This window comes from Elephas maximus, chromosome 8 (genome assembly GCF_024166365.1).
Source record: "Elephas maximus indicus isolate mEleMax1 chromosome 8, mEleMax1 primary haplotype, whole genome shotgun sequence".
Taxonomy (NCBI): Eukaryota; Metazoa; Chordata; class Mammalia; order Proboscidea; family Elephantidae; genus Elephas; species Elephas maximus.
The window spans coordinates 121,371,965-121,390,406 of NC_064826.1; positions in this window are offsets into that span (position 1 = coordinate 121,371,965).

The following is an 18,442-nucleotide window of genomic DNA, read 5'->3' on the forward strand; positions in this document are numbered from 1 at the left end:
CCAGGATTCTGTGGGGTGGCGGTAGGGCAGGCTGTAGTTTCCACTCCTGCCAGGAATTGCCAGCCTGCCCTCTGTGGTCCTGAAGGATCCGTGGGCGAAGCAGAAAGAGACGAGAGCCAGGGATGATGCAGGCCTCTGAGTGCTGTGGGGAGGGGAGAAAAGGCTGGATGCTCCTGTACCCACTAGTCCTCCTCAGGAGCACAGGGGCCTAGCCCCTAGAGGGATCCACAGATCTACGCTTCCCCCAAGGAGATTCCTGAGGGCTGTCAAAAAATCACTGACATCAAAAGGACGTGGTTCACATTGAAGTAACTTTTGTCCTCCCCAGGTATGAGAACTTGAGTTTTCACCAGGTGCACAACTGCCCAGATGTTCCTGAGAGAGGAGCCTGATCCTATCTCGCTTAAACTCCTGCTGTTTAGTGGGGTCTTTCTATCCTAACACAGTGATGTGGGAGCACAGGAAACAATGAGTGGAATGTTCTGGCACAGGAGGGGGCTCAATAAGCCGTGACCTCCACCTCTCATCCACAATACCTAGCTTCCCTCTTCCATCTCAAGACTTCTCCACCTCAGCACCCCAGATGGGCAGGGGTTCATGAGGCAGCCCCAGGTGCAGTGAGCTGGGGACACAGACCCTGTCTGGTGCTGGGGAGAGGGAAGCTTGCTCCAGGGGCAGGAGAGTGGCTGGGAGACCAGGAGCAGCTGGAGCCCTGACTTCCAACCAGGGCAGGGCCCATCTTAGCGTGGCCTAGCTCCCCTCCACTGAGGGCTGGACAAGCTCTGAGGCAAGGAGCCACTGTTGAGGGCACCCTTCCAAGGACAAGCTTTTACTAACCAGCCTCTTCCCCTCAAGTCTGACCCTGGCCAGTGGGGGACCTGCCCACCCTCAACCTGCAGCCGATCTGCCAGCCACCAGCAGTGCTCTGCGTGTCCCTCATGCTCCTGCCACACCTAGCCCGCCCCTTCCTCCAGGCCTCTCCCCTCCCTTGTCCCCGTTCTCAGCAGGTAGCCAAACTGACCTTGTCTTGGCTTCACAGTGATAATCCAAGTGGTTTTCAAACGTTATGGAGCGTCAGAACCAGGGAGGGGAACAGGGACCTTGTTAAACACAGAATCCAGGGTCTCATCCAGATTTCTGACTGCAGGTTCCCAGGTGATGTGGATGCTGCTGGTGGGGACCCCACTGTGAGAAGTGGTGCCATGGGCTGCACGGCAGCCCTCCCACCTCCTCCTATACCCCTGGCAGAGCTGTGTCCTATCTACCCCTCCAGCCTGTGGGGGCTCCAACGGGCTGCATGGGAGTCGCTGCTACTGACTTTGCCAATGTCACCTCATTCCTCGACACCCATTAGCAGCACTGCAAGAGGAGTCCAGTGTCCGGTCCTTCCCGAAGCCCCAGCATGCAGAGTGGCCTCTGTCTGCTTCCTTCACCCCTGAGCCTCTCCCTCCCGGTGGAGCAGTTGGAGGACAGGCAAGAGCACTCACTGCGCCTGGCATACATGCCCCCAGAGCTAACTCCAGGTGGCCTGGTCAGGTCTGTGGTGCCCCCTGCTCCTCGCCCCCCCCCCGCCTCCCCCGCCTCCCATGCACCCATATCATAGGCGAGGGGAAGCGGTGGATCTGGCGCTGTGGACTCTGTGTGTGTGAGTGTGTGTGTGTGTGTGTATTCGTCATCACCCTTTATGAATGCTGTGAGGTTTAGTTTTTCAGACATGTTGTTATTAATTTACAAAAGTGATACCTGCACATTATTAAAACAGTCTTTATTGAATTGTATAAAGTATAAAGCACATTCCTTATAATCCCCTTTCCCCAATAATCCTTTTAAGTGTCTGAAAAATACGTTTTTCTTGATTTATTTTTTGCATAAGTAGCATATAAAAACATACATGTATTTTATATAATTTAATATATACACGTATTCACAAAACTTCAATCAGACTCTATACCTTTTCAGCAACTTGACTTCTTTCACTTAATTTAGCATATTTCTTATGTTAGAAGTGTCAAAGAAAAAATTGCACCCCACAATGTTAAAATAGGCAGGGATGATTTCATACAAAAAGGATTATTGTGAAAGGAGAAAGACAGACCATCACAGTGGGCAGAAAGACCAGGACTAAGTCTGATCTAGACTCCCCGGAAGCAGAATATGGGATGGTTTTTAAAGATTGGAGTGAGCTAGTGGAGAACTGCTGCAACGCTGAAGGTCTCTAGGGGGCTAAGTAATGCATGTGCTGCACACAGGGAGTATCTCCTGGGTTTACCAGGAAAGGTAGATGGGACATGTTCCATTTGGATTCTATTAGGGCCAGGGAGGGAGGGGTCAGGAAGATGTATATATACCAGGGCTTCAAGCTGATTGGTTCTCGCTTCGAATCCACTGAGAATTTGCATATCCACCCCAGGTGTACTGAATCAACATCTACATTTTAACAGGACCCCCAGGTGATTCTTAGGTGTAACACATTTTGAAAACCAGTGCTCTACTAGTGGTTCTCAGAATTGGTCCCCAACCAGAAGCATTATCATCTGGGAATTTGTTAGAAATGAAAAAATCCTAGCAGGGGTTCAAACCTAAATGGACCAGTTGGAAGCCCTAATATGTACACAGCAATTCTTTTTTTAAAAATTACACAGCAATACATGGCTTCTTCCTCTTGTAAACATTTCAAACAACACAGAGGTGTACAAGCGTACACAGATCTGCCAAAAACCTAAATTGCTCAGAAAAACACCAAAATGTAGTGTAACAGAATATATTTATTGTGAGTAGATACTATTCGGATCGGGCAATGTCGACAAGAGTATTGGGAAAGAGCTCTGAAGAGGGGACAGTGAAAGCGGGTTATACAGGTTATTGTTAATTTATCAGAAAAAAAAAAAAAAAAACAAACTCATTGCCACTGAGTCGATTCCAACTCATACTGACCCTATAGAACAGAGTAGAACTGCCTCATAGGGTTTCCAAGGAGCAGCTGGTACATTTGAACTGCCGACCTTTTGTTAGCAGCCAAATGCTTAACCACTGCACCACCAGGGCCCCAATGTATCCGAAGATAGCATGTAAGCAGGAGGAGGGTTTCGGGATCCTTTAATTACAGAAACAGAATCACCAAGGACACACCATATATGCTAAAACACAGCCTCTAGTCAGACCCTGGAGTTCCTGCTTCTCAAAGCTGGTGGCACATAGATAATTTCCCAGAAGTACCTAATGCCTAAGACCAAATGGTCTCAGCTAAGCTGCTTAGTAAGCTACTGTTTGAATCGAAGACAACTCCAGGGAACTAGCTCTTCAAGGTTCAAAAGGACACCTAAGGGCAGATGGCCTGGGTGGGTCACTTTAATTCCATGAACCCAGAAATCTGGATTCCAGGAGAATCAAAATGATTTTGTCATTTCCTCCTTCTGATAATAATTCTGCTAGAAAAACTTTGATCACAAATGTTCAATAATGGTAGCTGAGCACCATCTGATTCTTCTGGCCTCATGACAAAGGAGACAGCTGTTAATGGTGGTAATCAGACATGGAGTCTAGTTCCTCCTCCACATGACTCTCCTTTCTTCTGCTGCTCCAGACTAACAGAGGCCAATTGTTGCACCTTGAATGGCTGCTTGCCAGCCTTTAAGACTCTAGACACTATACAATGAACTAGGAGGTAAACATTAAGAAGGATGGTAGGTCAGTTGACTGAAAAGTCTCACAAAACCATGACCTTAGGTCTTTGAATCAAGGGAAAAAAGCCCATGAGGCGTTTGTTTTCTTTTTCTTTTTTTAATTGTGGTTTAAGTGAAATTTTACAGTTCAAGTTAGTTTCTCATGCAAAAATTTATACACACATTGTTATGTAACCCTAGTTGCTCTCCCTATTATGTGACAGCACACTCTTTTCCATCCTGTATTTCCCATGTCTATTCAACCACTTCCTGGCCCTTTCTGCCTTCTCAACTCACCTCTGGACAGGAGTTGCCCACTTAGTCTCATGTATCTGCTTGAGCTAAGAAGCACACTCTTCTCATGTATCATTTTTATGTCCAGTCTAATCTTTGTCTAAAGGGTTGGCATCAGGAATGATTTTAGTTTTGGGCTAACAGAGAGTCCAGGGACCATGTCTTCTGGGGTCCCTCCGGTCTCAGTCAGACCATTAAGTCTGGTCTTTTTACTAGAATTTGAGCTCTGCACACTTTTTTCCTGCTCTGTCAGGGATCTCTGTTTTGTTTCCTGTCAGGGCGGTCATTCATGGTAGCCAGGCATCATCTTGTTCTTCTGGTCTCAGGATAACAGAGTCTCTTTGGCTCATACTTTCCTTGTGTCTTTGATGTTCTTCATTCTCCGTTATTCCAGGTAGGTTGGGACCCATTGATGCATCTTAGATGGCCGCTTGCTAGCTTTTAAGATCCCAGATGCCACTCACCAAAGTGGGATGCAGAACATTTTCTTAATAAACTTTGTTATGCTGATTGACCTAGATGTACCATGAAACCATGATCCCCAGACCCCAGTCCCCACTACTCTGCTGCTTGAAGTGTTTGGTTGTGTTCAGGAAACTTCTTAGCTTTTGGTTTAGTTCAGTTGTGCTGACTTCCCCTGTACTGTGTGTTGTCCTTCCCTTCACCTAAGATAAATCTTGTCTACTATCTAGTTAGTGAATACTCCTCTCCCTCCCTCCCCACCCTCCTAACCATCGAAGAATTTTTCTTCTGTGTTTAAACCTTTTTTTGAGTTCTTATAATAGTGGTCATACAATATTTGTCTTTTGCAACTGACTAATTCACTCAGCATAATGCCTTTCAGATTGATCCATGTTACGAAAAGCTTCTTGAAAATTCAACATTGTTCTTTATTGTTGTGTAGTATTCCATTGTGTGGATAGGTCATAATTTGTTTATCCATTCATCAGTTGATGGGCACCTAGGTTGTTTCCATCTTTTTGCTATTGTGAACAGTGCTGCAGTGAACATGGGTGTGCATATATTTATCTGTTTGACAGCTCTTATTTCTCTAGAATATATTCTAAGGAGTGGGATTGCTACAGCGTATGGTACTTCTATTTTTAGCTTTTTAAAGAAGTACCAAATCAATTTCTGACATAGTTGTACCATTTTACATTCTCACCAGCAGTGTGGAAACCCTGGTGGTGTAGTGGTTAAGTGCTACAGCTGCTAACCGAAAGGTTGGCGGGTGGAATCCACCAGACACTTCTTGGAAGCTATATGGGGCAGTTCTACTCTGTCCTATAGTGTCACTATGAGTTGGAATTGACTTGACAGCAATGGGTTTGGTTTTTTTATTTTGGACCAGAAGTGTATATGTGTTCTAGTCTCTCCACAACATCTCTGACATTTACTGTTTTGTGTTTTTTGGATTAATGCTAGCCTTGTTGGTATCCCACTGTAGTTTTTATTTCTATTTCTCTAATGGCTAATGATCGTGGGCATTTCCTCATGTAGCTGTGAGCCACCTGAATATCTTCTTTGGCGAACTGCCTGTTCATATCCTTTGGCTATTTTTAATTGAGTTATTTGTCTTTTTGTTGTTGAGGTTTTGCAGTATCTTGTAGATTTTAGAGATTAGGCACCGATCAAATTTGTCGTAGCCAAAATTTTTTTCCCAGTCTGTAGGTTGTCTTTTTACCCTTTTGGTGAACTCTTTTGATGAGAATAAGTGTTTGATTTTTAGAAGCTCCCAGTTATCTGGTTTCTCTTCTGGTATTTGTGCATTGTTAGTAATGTTTTGTATTCTGTTCATGCAATCCATGTATTAGGGCTCCAAGCGTTGTCCCTATATTTTTATTATTTATTATCTTTATTATTTTAGATTTTATAATTTAGGTCTTTGATCCATTTTGAGTTAGTTTTTGTGCATGGTGTGAGGGATAGGTCTTGTTTCATTTTTTTGCAGATAGATATCCAGTTATGCCAGCACCACTTCTTAGAGACTGTCTTTTCCCCAATTAATGGCCTTTGTTAAACATCAGCTGCTCATAGGCGGATGGATTTATGTCTGGATTCTCAATTCTGTTCCATTAGTCTCTGTATCTGTTGTTGTACCAGTACCAGGCTGTTTTGACTACCTTGGCGGTATAAGTTCTAAAATCGGGTAGTGTGAGGTCTCCCGCTTTGTGCTTCTTCTTTAGTAATGCTTTACTTATCCTGGGCCTTTTCCCTTTCCTTATGAAGTTCGTGATTTGTTTCTCCATCTCATTAAAAAATTCCATTGGGATTTGGATCGGTATTGCATTGTTTCTATAGATCCCTTGGAGTAGAATAGACATTTTCACAATGTTGAGTCTTCCTGTCTATGAGCAAGTATGTTTTTCCACTTATTGTAGGTCTCTTTTGGTTTCTCGCAGTAGTATCTTATAGTTTTCTTTGCAGAGATCTTTTACGCCTCTGGTTAGATTTATTCCTAAGTATTTTATCTTCTTGGGGGCTATTGTAAATGGTATTGATTTGGTGATTTCCTCTTCGACGTTCTTTTTGTTGGTGTAGAGGAATCCAACTGATTTTTGTATGTTTATCTTGTATCCCGATATTCGCCGAAATCTTCTATTACTTCCAGTAGTTTTCTTGTGGATTCTTTGGAGTTTTCTGTGTATAAGATTATATCATCTGCAAAGAGAGATACTTTTACTTCCTCCTTACAATTTGGATGCTCTTTATTTCTTTGTCTAGCCTAATTGCTTTGGCTAGGACCTCCAGCACAATATTGAATAAGAGTGGTGATAAAGGACATCATTGTCTGATTCCAGTTCTCAAGGGGAATGCTTCCCGACTCTCTCCATTTAGGATGATGTTGGCTGTTGGATTTGTATAAATGCCCTTTATCATGTTGAGAAATTTCCCTTCTGTCCCTATATTGCTGAGATTTTTTATCATGAATGGGTGTTGAACTTTGTCAAATGCCTTTTCTTCATCAATTGGTGAGATCACGTGGTTCTTGTCTTTTGTTTTATTTATGTGATGGATTGCATTGATTGTTTTTCTAATGTTGAATCATCCCTGCTTAAAAAAAAATTTTTTTTTTTTAATGAATTCTACTAGGTCATGGTGAATTATTTTTTTGATATGTTGTCGAATTCTATTGGCTAGAATTTTGTTGAGGATTTTTGCGTCTATGTTCATAAGGGATATTGGTCTGTAATTTTCTTTTTTTGTGGTATCTTTACCTGGTTTTGGCATCAGGGTTACGATGGGTTCATAGAATGAGTTTGGGAGTATTCCATTCTTTTCTATGCTCTGAAATACCTTTAGTAGTAGTTGTGTTAACTATTCTCTGAAAGTTTGGTAAAATTCCAGTGAAGCTGTCGGGGCCAGGGCTTCTTTTTGTTGGGATTTTTTTAAATTACCTTTTCAATCTCTTCTTTTGTTATAGGTTTATTTCATTGTTCTGCTTCTGTTTGTGTTAGTTTAGGTAGGTAGTGTGTTTCTAGAAATGTGTCCATTTCCTCTAGGTTTTCAAATTTGACAGAGTATAATTTTTCATAGTATTCTGTTATGATTCTTTTAATTTCAGTTGGGTCTGTTGTGGTATCGCCCATCTCATTTCTTATTCGGTTTTTCTTCCTCTTCTGTTTTTGTCAGTTTGGCTAATGATTTATCGATTTTGTTGATCTTTTCAAAGAACTAAATTTTGGTCTTATTAACTCTTTCAATTGTTTTTCTATTCTCCATTTCACGTAATTGTGCTCTAACTTTTATTATTTGCTGTCTTCTGGTGCCTAAGGGCTTCTTCTGTTGCTTTCTTCTAGTTGTTCGAATTGTAGGGATAGTGTTTTGATTTTAGCGCTTCCTTCTTTTTCGATGTGTGCATTTATTGCTATAAGTTGACCTCTGAGCACTGCTTTCGCTGTGTCCCAAAGGTGCTGGTAGGATGTGTTTTCATTCTCATTTGATTCTATGAATTTCTTTATTCCATCCTTAATTTCTTCTATAAACCATTAGCTTTTGAGCAAGGTATTGTTAGGTTTCCATGTGTTTGATCTTTTTTTTCCACTTGGTTTTTCTGTTATTGACTTCTACTTTTATGGCTTTATGGTCAGAAAAGATGCTTTGCAATATTTCAATGCTTTGGATTCTGTTAAGGCTTGCTTTACGGCCTAATATGTGGTCTATTCTGGAGAATGCTCCATGTGCGTTGGAAAAGAAAGTATACTTGGCTGCAGTTGGGTAGAGTGGTCTGTATATGTCTATGAGGTCAAGTTGGTTAATTGCGGCATTTAAATCTTCCGTGTCTTTATTGAGCTTCTTTCTGGATGTTTTGTCCTTCACCAAAAGTGGTGTGTTGATGTTTCCTAATATAATTGTGGAGCTGTCAATCTCTCTTTTCAATGCTGTTAAGAGTTTGTTTTATGTATTTTGGAGCCCTGTCATTGGGTGCATAAATATTTATTATGGTTATGTCCTCCTGGTGTATTGTCCCTTTAATATTTATATAGTGTCCTTCCTTATCCTTTGTGGTGGATTTTACTTTAAAGTCTCTTTTGTCAGAAATTAATATTGCCACTTCTGCTCTTTTTTCATTGTTTGCTTGATATATTTTTCCCATCCTTTGAGTTTTACTTTGTTTGCATCTTTAAGTCTAAGGTGCATCTCTTGGAGGCAGCATATAGACAGGTCATGTTTTTTTTTACCATTCCGCCACTCTCTGTCTTTTTACTGGTGTATTTAGTCCATTTACATTCAGGTAATTATTGATAGGTATGAGTTTAGTGCTGTCGTTTTGAAGCCTTTTTTGTGTGTGTATGTTGTTGACAGGGGCATTTGTTTTTACATAAGCAGCATCAGTAATTGCTGGTCATGTGCCTCAGCACCAGCTACATTCTGCAAAATCTCAGATTGTGTATTATTAATATAAACACAGCAGTGTCCATCTTTAAGGCACAAATTCCTCCATGGGAGACTAACAGGAGTCTAATGATACTGCATTTTGTAAAATCATACCTTGAACTTCATATACTTCTCTACTTTTGATCGCCACAAATTTGCTAAGTTTATCAATAGAAACTTCTAATTCAAGAGTTACAATTCTAAACCCATTTAAAATCTGAATATTTCCTTTAATGGAAATCAGCTATTTCAGTAACTAGTACATTCTATGGTCCTTTATATTACCCCCTCAATACAGTGTTACCAGTTCTATGTTTATGCTTCCATTTGTTTTTCTTTGAATTTTGTTCTTTTTAAAGACTTCATACTACCCCGTTTTTATGCATGCACCATAATTTACTTAGAACCTTATTAGTGGACATTGTGACTGTTTCTAATTTTTCATTATGAGTATCCTTGCATCTTTGTGTATATTTTTCAGACCACTTCTGGACCAAATTCTTGGAAAAGGAATTGTTGAATCAATGACTGTGATTTTGGTTTCAATTTGTTAGATACTGTCACCAAATCGGGTTCCAGAAAGTTCTTCCCACAAATTGTCAATTCCTTCACACTTAAAACATGTGCAATAAATTTTTTTTTTTTAAGTTTGGAGGAGATATTTTCCTCTCAGGTTTGCATTCCCCTAATGATTAGATGGTTTGGGCAATCTGGTCTAAGTTTATTAACTAGAATTTCTTCTGTGAATTGCCTACTTGTTCTCCCTGCCAATTTTTCTGTTGGATCATTGACTTTTTCTATCTGTTGAAAATTTTATGATCATAGGAATTAGCAGAGGCATTGTTGTGGGTGGAAACCTCAGGTTCTGCTTGGCACAACTCATCTCAGCCAATAAATGAGAGACCAAGGTGGGAGAGTAGAAAGGTGCCTGTATTTCATTGCGGAAGGAAAGGAGACATTTGGGGCTGCTGCTGCTAAGGCTAATCAGAGAGGGTGGAGGGGGAAGGTTACTTTTCAGAGGTTTATAAGTAGGAAATTCATACATGTTACATCAGCAACATTCTTATTCATACTACACAGGCGCAGTGGGGTTTACATATAACTTCATGCATCGAGTGTTCAGAAAATGGCAGTTAAACTCTACAAAAAGGCAGGGATGTTACTATGTAGGAGATCTAAAAGGTTATCCTGAATGTCAACATGGTGCCTAAGCTGGTTTCCGCCAATTTCCTCTAGTTTCAGGTAGCAGTTAAGGAGAGGGGAATCAGGATTTTAATGTAAAACTATGGGATGTGCCAAGCAGAGGAATCATGATATTAATGTAAAGCTATGGGGCATGCCAAGCAAGCTGCTTGACACCGTGGAATTTTCTGCAGTCTGGGAACCTCTGTCTCAGCATCACTGGGGGTTGTGGATTGCACTGGGTGACACTGTCAGAGGAGGTGACACCAAAATGACTGTGTACAAAATTTTTGTGCAATATTTCAGCAGAAATTTTTTTTTTATATAAAAATATCCCCATAGTTAGTTATAACAACAAACACATTTTTCATAAGCCCAGCTTACATGTATCAACATATCTACAAGGCTAAAACTTTATGCTAATTTACTTTTCAAATCTTCTAACGCAATCTTATACGATGGAGGAAAACTCCTTAACAAGTTGCGTTATGCAGATGACACAACCTTGCTTGCTGAAAGTGAAGAAGACTTGAAGCACTTACTGATGAAGATCAAAGACCACAGCCTTCAGTATGGATTACACCTCAATATAAAGAAATCCAAAATCCTCACAACTGGACCAATAAGGAACATCATGATAAAGGGGGAAAAGATTGATGTTGTCAAGGATTTCATTTTCCTTAGATCCACAATTAACACCCATGGAAGCAGCAGTCAAGAAATCAAAAGACGCGTTGCATTGGGTAAATCTGCTGCAAAGGACCTCTTTAAAGTGTTGAAAAGCAAAGATGTCACCTTGAAGACTAAGGTGCACCTGACCCAAGCCATGGTGTTTTCAATTGCCTCCTATGCATGTGAAAGCTGGACAATGAAAATGGAAGACCAAAGAAGAATTGATGCCTTTGAATTGGTGTTGGAGAAGAATATTGAATATACCATGGGCTGCCAAAAGAACGAGCAAATCTGTCTTGGAAGAAGAACAACCAGAATGCTCCTTAGAAGCAAGGATGGCGAAACAACGTCTCACATACTTTGGACGTGTTGTCAGGAGGGATAAGTCCCAGGAGAAGGACACCATGCTTGGTAAAGTAGAGGGTCTGCGAAAAAGAGGAAGACCCTCAATGGGAAGGACTGACGCAGTGGCTGCAGCAATGGGCTTAAGCATAAGAACAATTGTGAGGATGGTGCAAAACCAGGCAGTGTTTCATTCTGTCGTACACAGGGTCGCTATGAGTTGGAACTGACTCGACGGCACCTAACGACAACAACGCGCTCCTTTCAGAACTGTCATTATTACCCAATTACAACAATGCTTTGAATCAACTGGTTTTGTCTGCACATGCTGCAAGCTGTTGTTTTCATTGCTGCCAGCCTTTTCATAGTCGCTGATTTTGTCAAATTTTCTGGTGTTTTAGCTACAGGATTGTGATAATTAGTATACGTGAACCTATATCAACAACTTTTTTGAGAACTGTCCTAGGGTAAAATTGCCACAAAGTCACAGCCAAGCAAAAAGAAAGATTTTATTGTGTACATGTTCCATATAATTTCTAACCTATTAACTGAACCTTTTTAGCTTAGCACCTTTCCTTTATAAAAAAAATTTTATGGCTTTCCATGAAGTTTCAAAGTTGTCAGGAGTTTATTAGAGGTCACTGAGAAAGAATACTTAAGGTATTTAACCAAAAATCTTGATGGTAAAGACTTTTGACTTTTTTTTTTTAAGCCATGCAGCTTGGTTTTTGACTCAGGAATCTTATTCTAATGAGAGGCCAAGCCTCTGCCTTTGAGGCAGATTACACAAAGAATAAATTAACCCTTCAACCCAGTAATCAAAGATAATTTTGTAATTTTAACAGGAAGAAACCCAATTCTTTGTTGTACATGCTATTTAACTTTAAAGCTCCTAAAAATCTCACAAACTGAACTATTAAACTTTAGCCAGAGAGGTAAAACTTTTGATCATATCAAATAAATTTCTTTTTAATAAACCTTTTAAACATTGTCTTTGTTGCATATCTCTCAGTACATCCTTTTAAATGGTAAAAATGAATACACTCATTAGCAGATCCAAATATATATACTTGCCGTTGAGTCAATTTTGACTCATAGCAACCCTACAGGACACAGTAGAACTGTCCCATAGAGTTTCCAAAGAGCAGCTGGTAGATTCAAACTGCTGACCTTTTGGTTAGCAGCCAAACTCTTAACCACTACGCCACCAGGACTCCAAATTATATATATATAGTGTGTGTGTTTATATATATCCTTTATCTGTGCCATAAAAGGCAAAAATATGTAAACTTAAATTATGACAAATATCTATGAACTCAATTTAATACAGTTGTTGTTAGGTGATGTTGAGTCGATTCCGACTCATAACAACCCTATAGGACAGAGTTGCTGATGAATTTGAACTGCCTAACTTTTGGTTAGCAGCTGAGTTCTTAACCACTATGCCACCAGGGCTCCATTTAATATAGTAAGTTACCTAAAAGGTCCTGGAAATTATTTTAAACCTGTATACCATAAAACAAAATTGCTGTTGAAATAGTTTGTTTAAATATTCTAAATTTTCATTCAACTTATTCTATTTCCCATATTCTTTCCTATCTAATTTTAGCCCTTAAAGATTTCATCAATTGGCTTTGGAAATCACAAAGTCTCTGCTCAACAGACCAATTTATTGATATAAATATAACCTTAAGTTTCTGGCTAGGGGTGAGAACATTTTCCAAGGCCATTTCAGGTGCATCTCATTATGATTTCTATTTTTTTGCTTCTTAGTGTGCCCCTACAATAGAGTGAACTAGTTTACAGTTCTTTTATGATTGGGATCCACCGAATTCTGGTAACGATAGTAAGACAGCATTTTTCTTATTTTCTTTTGTCTAGATAGCTCTCCACCTAGTTGGAAGCGGTCTTTCAAAGCTTCCTTGGAGATATATGATGTCAGAGGCTGGGGGCCAGGACGCCTAATCCCGTCCCACCCTCCCTATTTTTTTCTTTTTAAGCTGGCCTAGGCATTTAGAAAGGCAAGAGATAACTAACTTCTTTCCATTTTACTATTCTCTTGGTAAGCAGTTTTGTTTTCTCTTTATCACAAGCTTCTATTTACCCAGTGTGATCATTAAGGTTGTGTGTCCACTTGGCTCGACCATGATTCTCAGCAGTTTGGCAGTTTGATGCAGTTTAGCCGTTGTATGATGATGTGATCACTTCCATGATAAGATTTGATGTAATGTGATCACCTCCATGATGGGATCTGCTGTGAGTAGCCAATCAGTTGAAAGGGAGTTTCCTTTAGGGTGTGGACCACATCCAATATAGGTGGACTCTCTGGCAACGCTCGTGGTCTTTTGCTCACTCTGGATCTTGCAGCTGTTTGTCTGACCTCCAGTTCTTGGGACTTGAGCTAGCAGCTTACCTGCTGTCTTGCCTGCCGGTCTTGGGATTGGTCAGTCTTTGCAGTCTGTGAGCAAGAGCCCTACTGTCTGACTTGCCTATCTTGGGTTCATCAGCCCCTATAGGTACGTGAATCAGGAGAAGCCTCCAGCCTGATCTACAGATTTGGGATGCTCCAGTCTCTACAACCACGTGAGCCATTTCCTTGATATAAATCTCTTTATAGATATTTATTCCTTCCATCTTCTTTTGATGCTTCGTGCATCATTTAATACTTCCTTCATAGAATCCTTCAATATTGCAACTTGAGGCTTGAATTTTTTCTTCAGTTCATTCAGCTTGAGAAATGCGGAGTGTGTATTCCTTGGAAGGAATACACAGAGTCACAGAGTCATGTCAGATGGATCCTGGCTGAAAGCAGAGAATACCAGAAGGATGTTTACCTGTATTTTATTGACTATAAAAAGGCATTCGACTGTGTGGATCATAACAAAAAGAACTGGTCAATATTCAACCATTTTAGGAAGTAGCATATGATCGGGAACCAATGGTACTGAAGGAAGAGGTCCAAGATGCACTGAAGGCATTTGCAGAAAACTAGGCTCCAGGAATTGACAGAATATCAATTGTGATGTTTCAACAAACAGAGGCAGCACTGTAAGTGCTCACTCACCTATGCCAAGAAATTTGGAAGATGGGCTACCTGGCCAACGAACTGAAGGAGATCCATATTTGTGCCTATTCCAAAGAAAAGTGATCCAACTGAATTCAGAAATTATTGAACAATATGATCACACACAAGTAAAATTTTGCTGAAGATAATTCGAAAGCGGCTGCAGCAGTACATCAACAGGGGACTGCCAGAAATTCAGGCTGGTTTCAGCAGAGGATGTGGAACCAGGGATATCATTGCTGATGTCAGATGGATCCTAGCTGAAAGCAGAGAATACCAGAAGGATGTTTACCTGTGGTTTACTGACTATGCAAAGACATTCGACTGTGTGGATCATAACAAACTATGGATAACACTGCGAAGAATGGGAATTCCAGAACACTTAATTGTGCTCATGAGGAACTTGTACATAGATCAAGAAGCAGCCACTTGAACAGAGCAAGGAGATGCTGCATTGCATAAAGTCAGGAAAGGTGTGCCTCAGGGTTGTATCCTTTCACCATACTTACTCAGTGTATATGCTGAGTAAATAATCCAAGAAGCTCAGCTATATGAAGAAGAAAGGGGCATCTGGATTGGAGGAAGACTCATTAACAACTGGTGTTATACAGATGACACAACCTTGCTTGCTGAAAGTGAAGAGGACTTGAAGCACTTACTGATGAAGATCAAAGAGTTCAGCCTTCATTATGGATTACACTGCAACATAAAGAAAACAAAAATCCCCACAACTGAACCAATAAGCAACATCATGATAAACAGAGAGAAGATTGAAGTTGTCAAGATTTCATTTTACTTGGATCCATAATCAACACCCATGGAAACAGCAGTCAAGAAATCAAAGGACATATTGCGTTGGGCAAATCCGCTGCAAAAGAACTCTTTAAAGTGTTAAAAAGCAAAGATATCACCTTGAAGACTAAGGCGTGCCTAACCCAAAGCCATGGTGTTTTGAATTGCCTCACATGCATGGGAAACCTGGAAAATGAATAAGGAAGACTGAAGAAGAATTGACACCTTGAATTATGGTGCTGACTAAGAATGTTGAATATGCCATGGACTGCCAAAAGAACGAGCAAATCTGTCTGGTAGGAAGTACAGCCAGAACACTCCTTAAAAGTGAGGATGGTAAGACTTCGTCTCACGTAGTTTGGACATGTTATTAGGACAGTCAGTCCCTGAAGAAGGACATTATGCTTGGTAAAGCAGAGGGTCAGCAAAAAAAAAAAAGAAGACCCCTAGTAAGATGGATTGACACAGTAGCTGCAACAATGGGCTCAAGCATAAAAAGGATTGTGAGGGTGGCACAGAACTGAGTAGTGTTTCATTCTGTTGTACATAGGGTTGTTAATATGAGTTTGAACCGACTCAACAGCACTTAACAACAACAACATAGATATTTATACGCTTTACGGGTTTCGCTTCTCTAGAGAACCCAGCCTAAGACTCCCACTAAATACTAAAGCTCTTTAGCAATTTTGTAAAGGAATCTACCAATTCTTGGTTAGTCTCTCTCCTTTTTTTTTTCTTTAGACTTGTCCTATGCCTCCCGTTTCCCATTCTGGAACTGTTGGTTTTATTTTAAGCCAAAATTACCCCTTTTCCTTAAATAAAACATATTTGTCATGGTTTAAATTGTGTCCCCGCAAAATATCTGTCAACTTGGCTAAGCCATGACTCCCAGTATTGTGTGATTGTCCACCATTTTGTCAGCTGATGTGATTTTCCTGCGTGTAAACCCAAACTCTATGACATTTATGAGGCAGGATTACAGGCAGTTATGTTAACGAGGCAGGGCTCAATCTACAAAATTAGGTTGTTTTAAGTCAATCTCTTTTGAGATATAAAAGAGAGAAGCAAGCAGAGAGACAGGAGGACCTCACATCACCAAGAAATCTGTGCCAAGAGCAGAATGCATCCTTTAGACCTGGGGTCCCTGCACCTGAGAAGCTACTAGTCCAGGGACCTTCTCCCAGAGGTGAAAGAGAGATAAAGACTTCCCCTGGAGCTGATGTCCTGATTTGGACTTTTAGCCTACTAGGCTGCAAGGGAACAAACTTGTTTGCTGAAGCCATCCACTTGTGGTATTTCTGTTATAGCAGCACTAGATAACTAAGACAATACATATAATATCTAGCTTAAGTTATCTAGAAAGGTTTTGTTTTTAAGGTAGACATAAACATTGCTTTTTAAGACCTTGTTATATCAATCAAAATAAAAAGCCTATCCTTGTTTTAGGGCACCTTTCAAAGAGACCAATTTATATCAAAGTTTCTCCAAGTAGCTACTAAAATTTCAAATCGTAAGACTGACACAGATGCAGTTTTTCTTGGGTGAGGAAAGAACCCAGGCTTTAAAAAAACAGTCTTACGAAAAACAGCAACTGTTGGCCATAGCCTCCAGCCTGATACAAGACATAAACTCAGATACAACACTCTAAAGCAGAAGCAAGCTCTCAGAACAAAACAAGACAGAAAGGCCACATAAACTCAACGGACAATACCACACAAAATAAGGTATGGAGAACCTAGTTTCTTAAAGTGCATACAGAAATTTTTGGTAAGATCAACTCAATTCAGTGGAAAAAACAGGTTCTAGATAAAACTTATTAACTTGCCAGACCCTCAGCTGGAGGAATATTAGTCCTTTTGACAAAAGCCGAGCATCAAGAAAAAGTTCCCCAAAGAGGAAAGAAAACACAACACAAATGGGAGTTCATTTTCCCAAAGTGGAAGGAAAGAAAACAAAATAAAACCCAGAGCAGGCTGGAACTCATTTTCCCAAAAAGATCATTGAAATTCCAAATTATTTCTAGTATATTCAGCTTATACTGTTTTTAAATACGAACTCCAGGGAGGAAATCCAGGCTCATTTATCAAAGATGTTAAGCTCTAAGGTTCAAGTCTTTGGTTTCCTTCTTTCTGAACTTCATTTGTTCTGCTAGCTAGAGACCTAGTCTCTTATTTTAGACCTTAAATATACTAGTTCCTCTAGTTGGAAAGTACTCTAAAGTAGCTACTGATGATTTTAATTCTAACATTGTGATTCTTTATTGAGAAACCGTATCATAAAACAGGCCTGGAGCTGCCACCTCCCCCTGAGAATTTCATAAAACAAATCAGGAGCTGCCACCTCCCTTTGTGAATTTCATAAAACAGGTCAACATAAAAAGGCAAACAGACACAAAAGTAAAAATACAGGGCCAACGACAAAAAAATAGAAAAATCCCTGAAGAGCTAAAAAAGCATTTCAGCAGAAGTGTAAGAAGAATACTTCCCACTGGCTTTAATTTATTTCAGATCCCTTTGGTTCTAATTTACATCTTAAAAAGATTAATCTGGCCACTTCAGAAGTCCCCCATTTAGACTACTGTAACGAATCCTTTTCTTTCATTAAATCATGCCATTTTTCTAAATACTGAGCCAAATTAGGCCTAAAATTCTTTACCATATGGGCAGCAGGTGTGCTGGATGGTGGGCCATCAATTTTGCTTTTCTCTTGTTATTCCCCACTTTAAATTTGGAAAGGGGAAAAGAAAGAGGTTTCAAAACAGAGCACTATTTTCCAGATTTTCCCTGAGTCACAAAAAGAAACCTAATGAGGAACACTACGGGATTTGGACAGTGTTTTGCTTAGGCCAGTGTGTACCTTAGCTGCGCAAGAGTTTGCTTGTGGGTGGCAGGGAGCCTAGTGCTCTAGCCTGTGTCAGGACCCCCATATCCTGTCACGGGCTTCTTTAACGCTCATGGTGAGTGCCAGTGACAGCCCTAATGGCTTTTACCAGTCGACCCGGGCCCTAATTTTGTGGCTTACATCGATTCAGAGCTCTTTGAAAACAGAATTACCTCTTTAATGTTTCAAATACCTGAATCCGGACACCAAACTGCAGTTCACCAAAGAGTTACTAGACATTACTCTTAATCAAAGGATCAAGCAAAAATCTTAGAAAGGTTCTCAATCTACCAACCGATTTTCGAACAATATGCCAAACAATACTTAAGAAAACATGAGAAAGAGAATAAACAAGGCTTGTTTTCTGAGAGCACTTACTCTGTTGGTGTGGAAGGGAGATGGAGTGTGAACACGTGGGGTCCAGAAGGCAGGACCTCTCTTTGCTGGTTTTTGGTCCACAGCCCAGTTCTCCTCATGGTCGACTGGATTCGTGGCTTCAGAAATCCTGCCAGACTAGGGTCATGGAAGCTCCATATACACATTCAAATTCCCTAAGGGGCCAAATCATGGGCCTGAGGGCTGTGGGGACCACAGTCTTGGGGAACATCTAACTTAATTGGCATAACATAATTTATAAAGAAAATGTTCTACATTCTACTTTGGTGAGTAGCGTCTG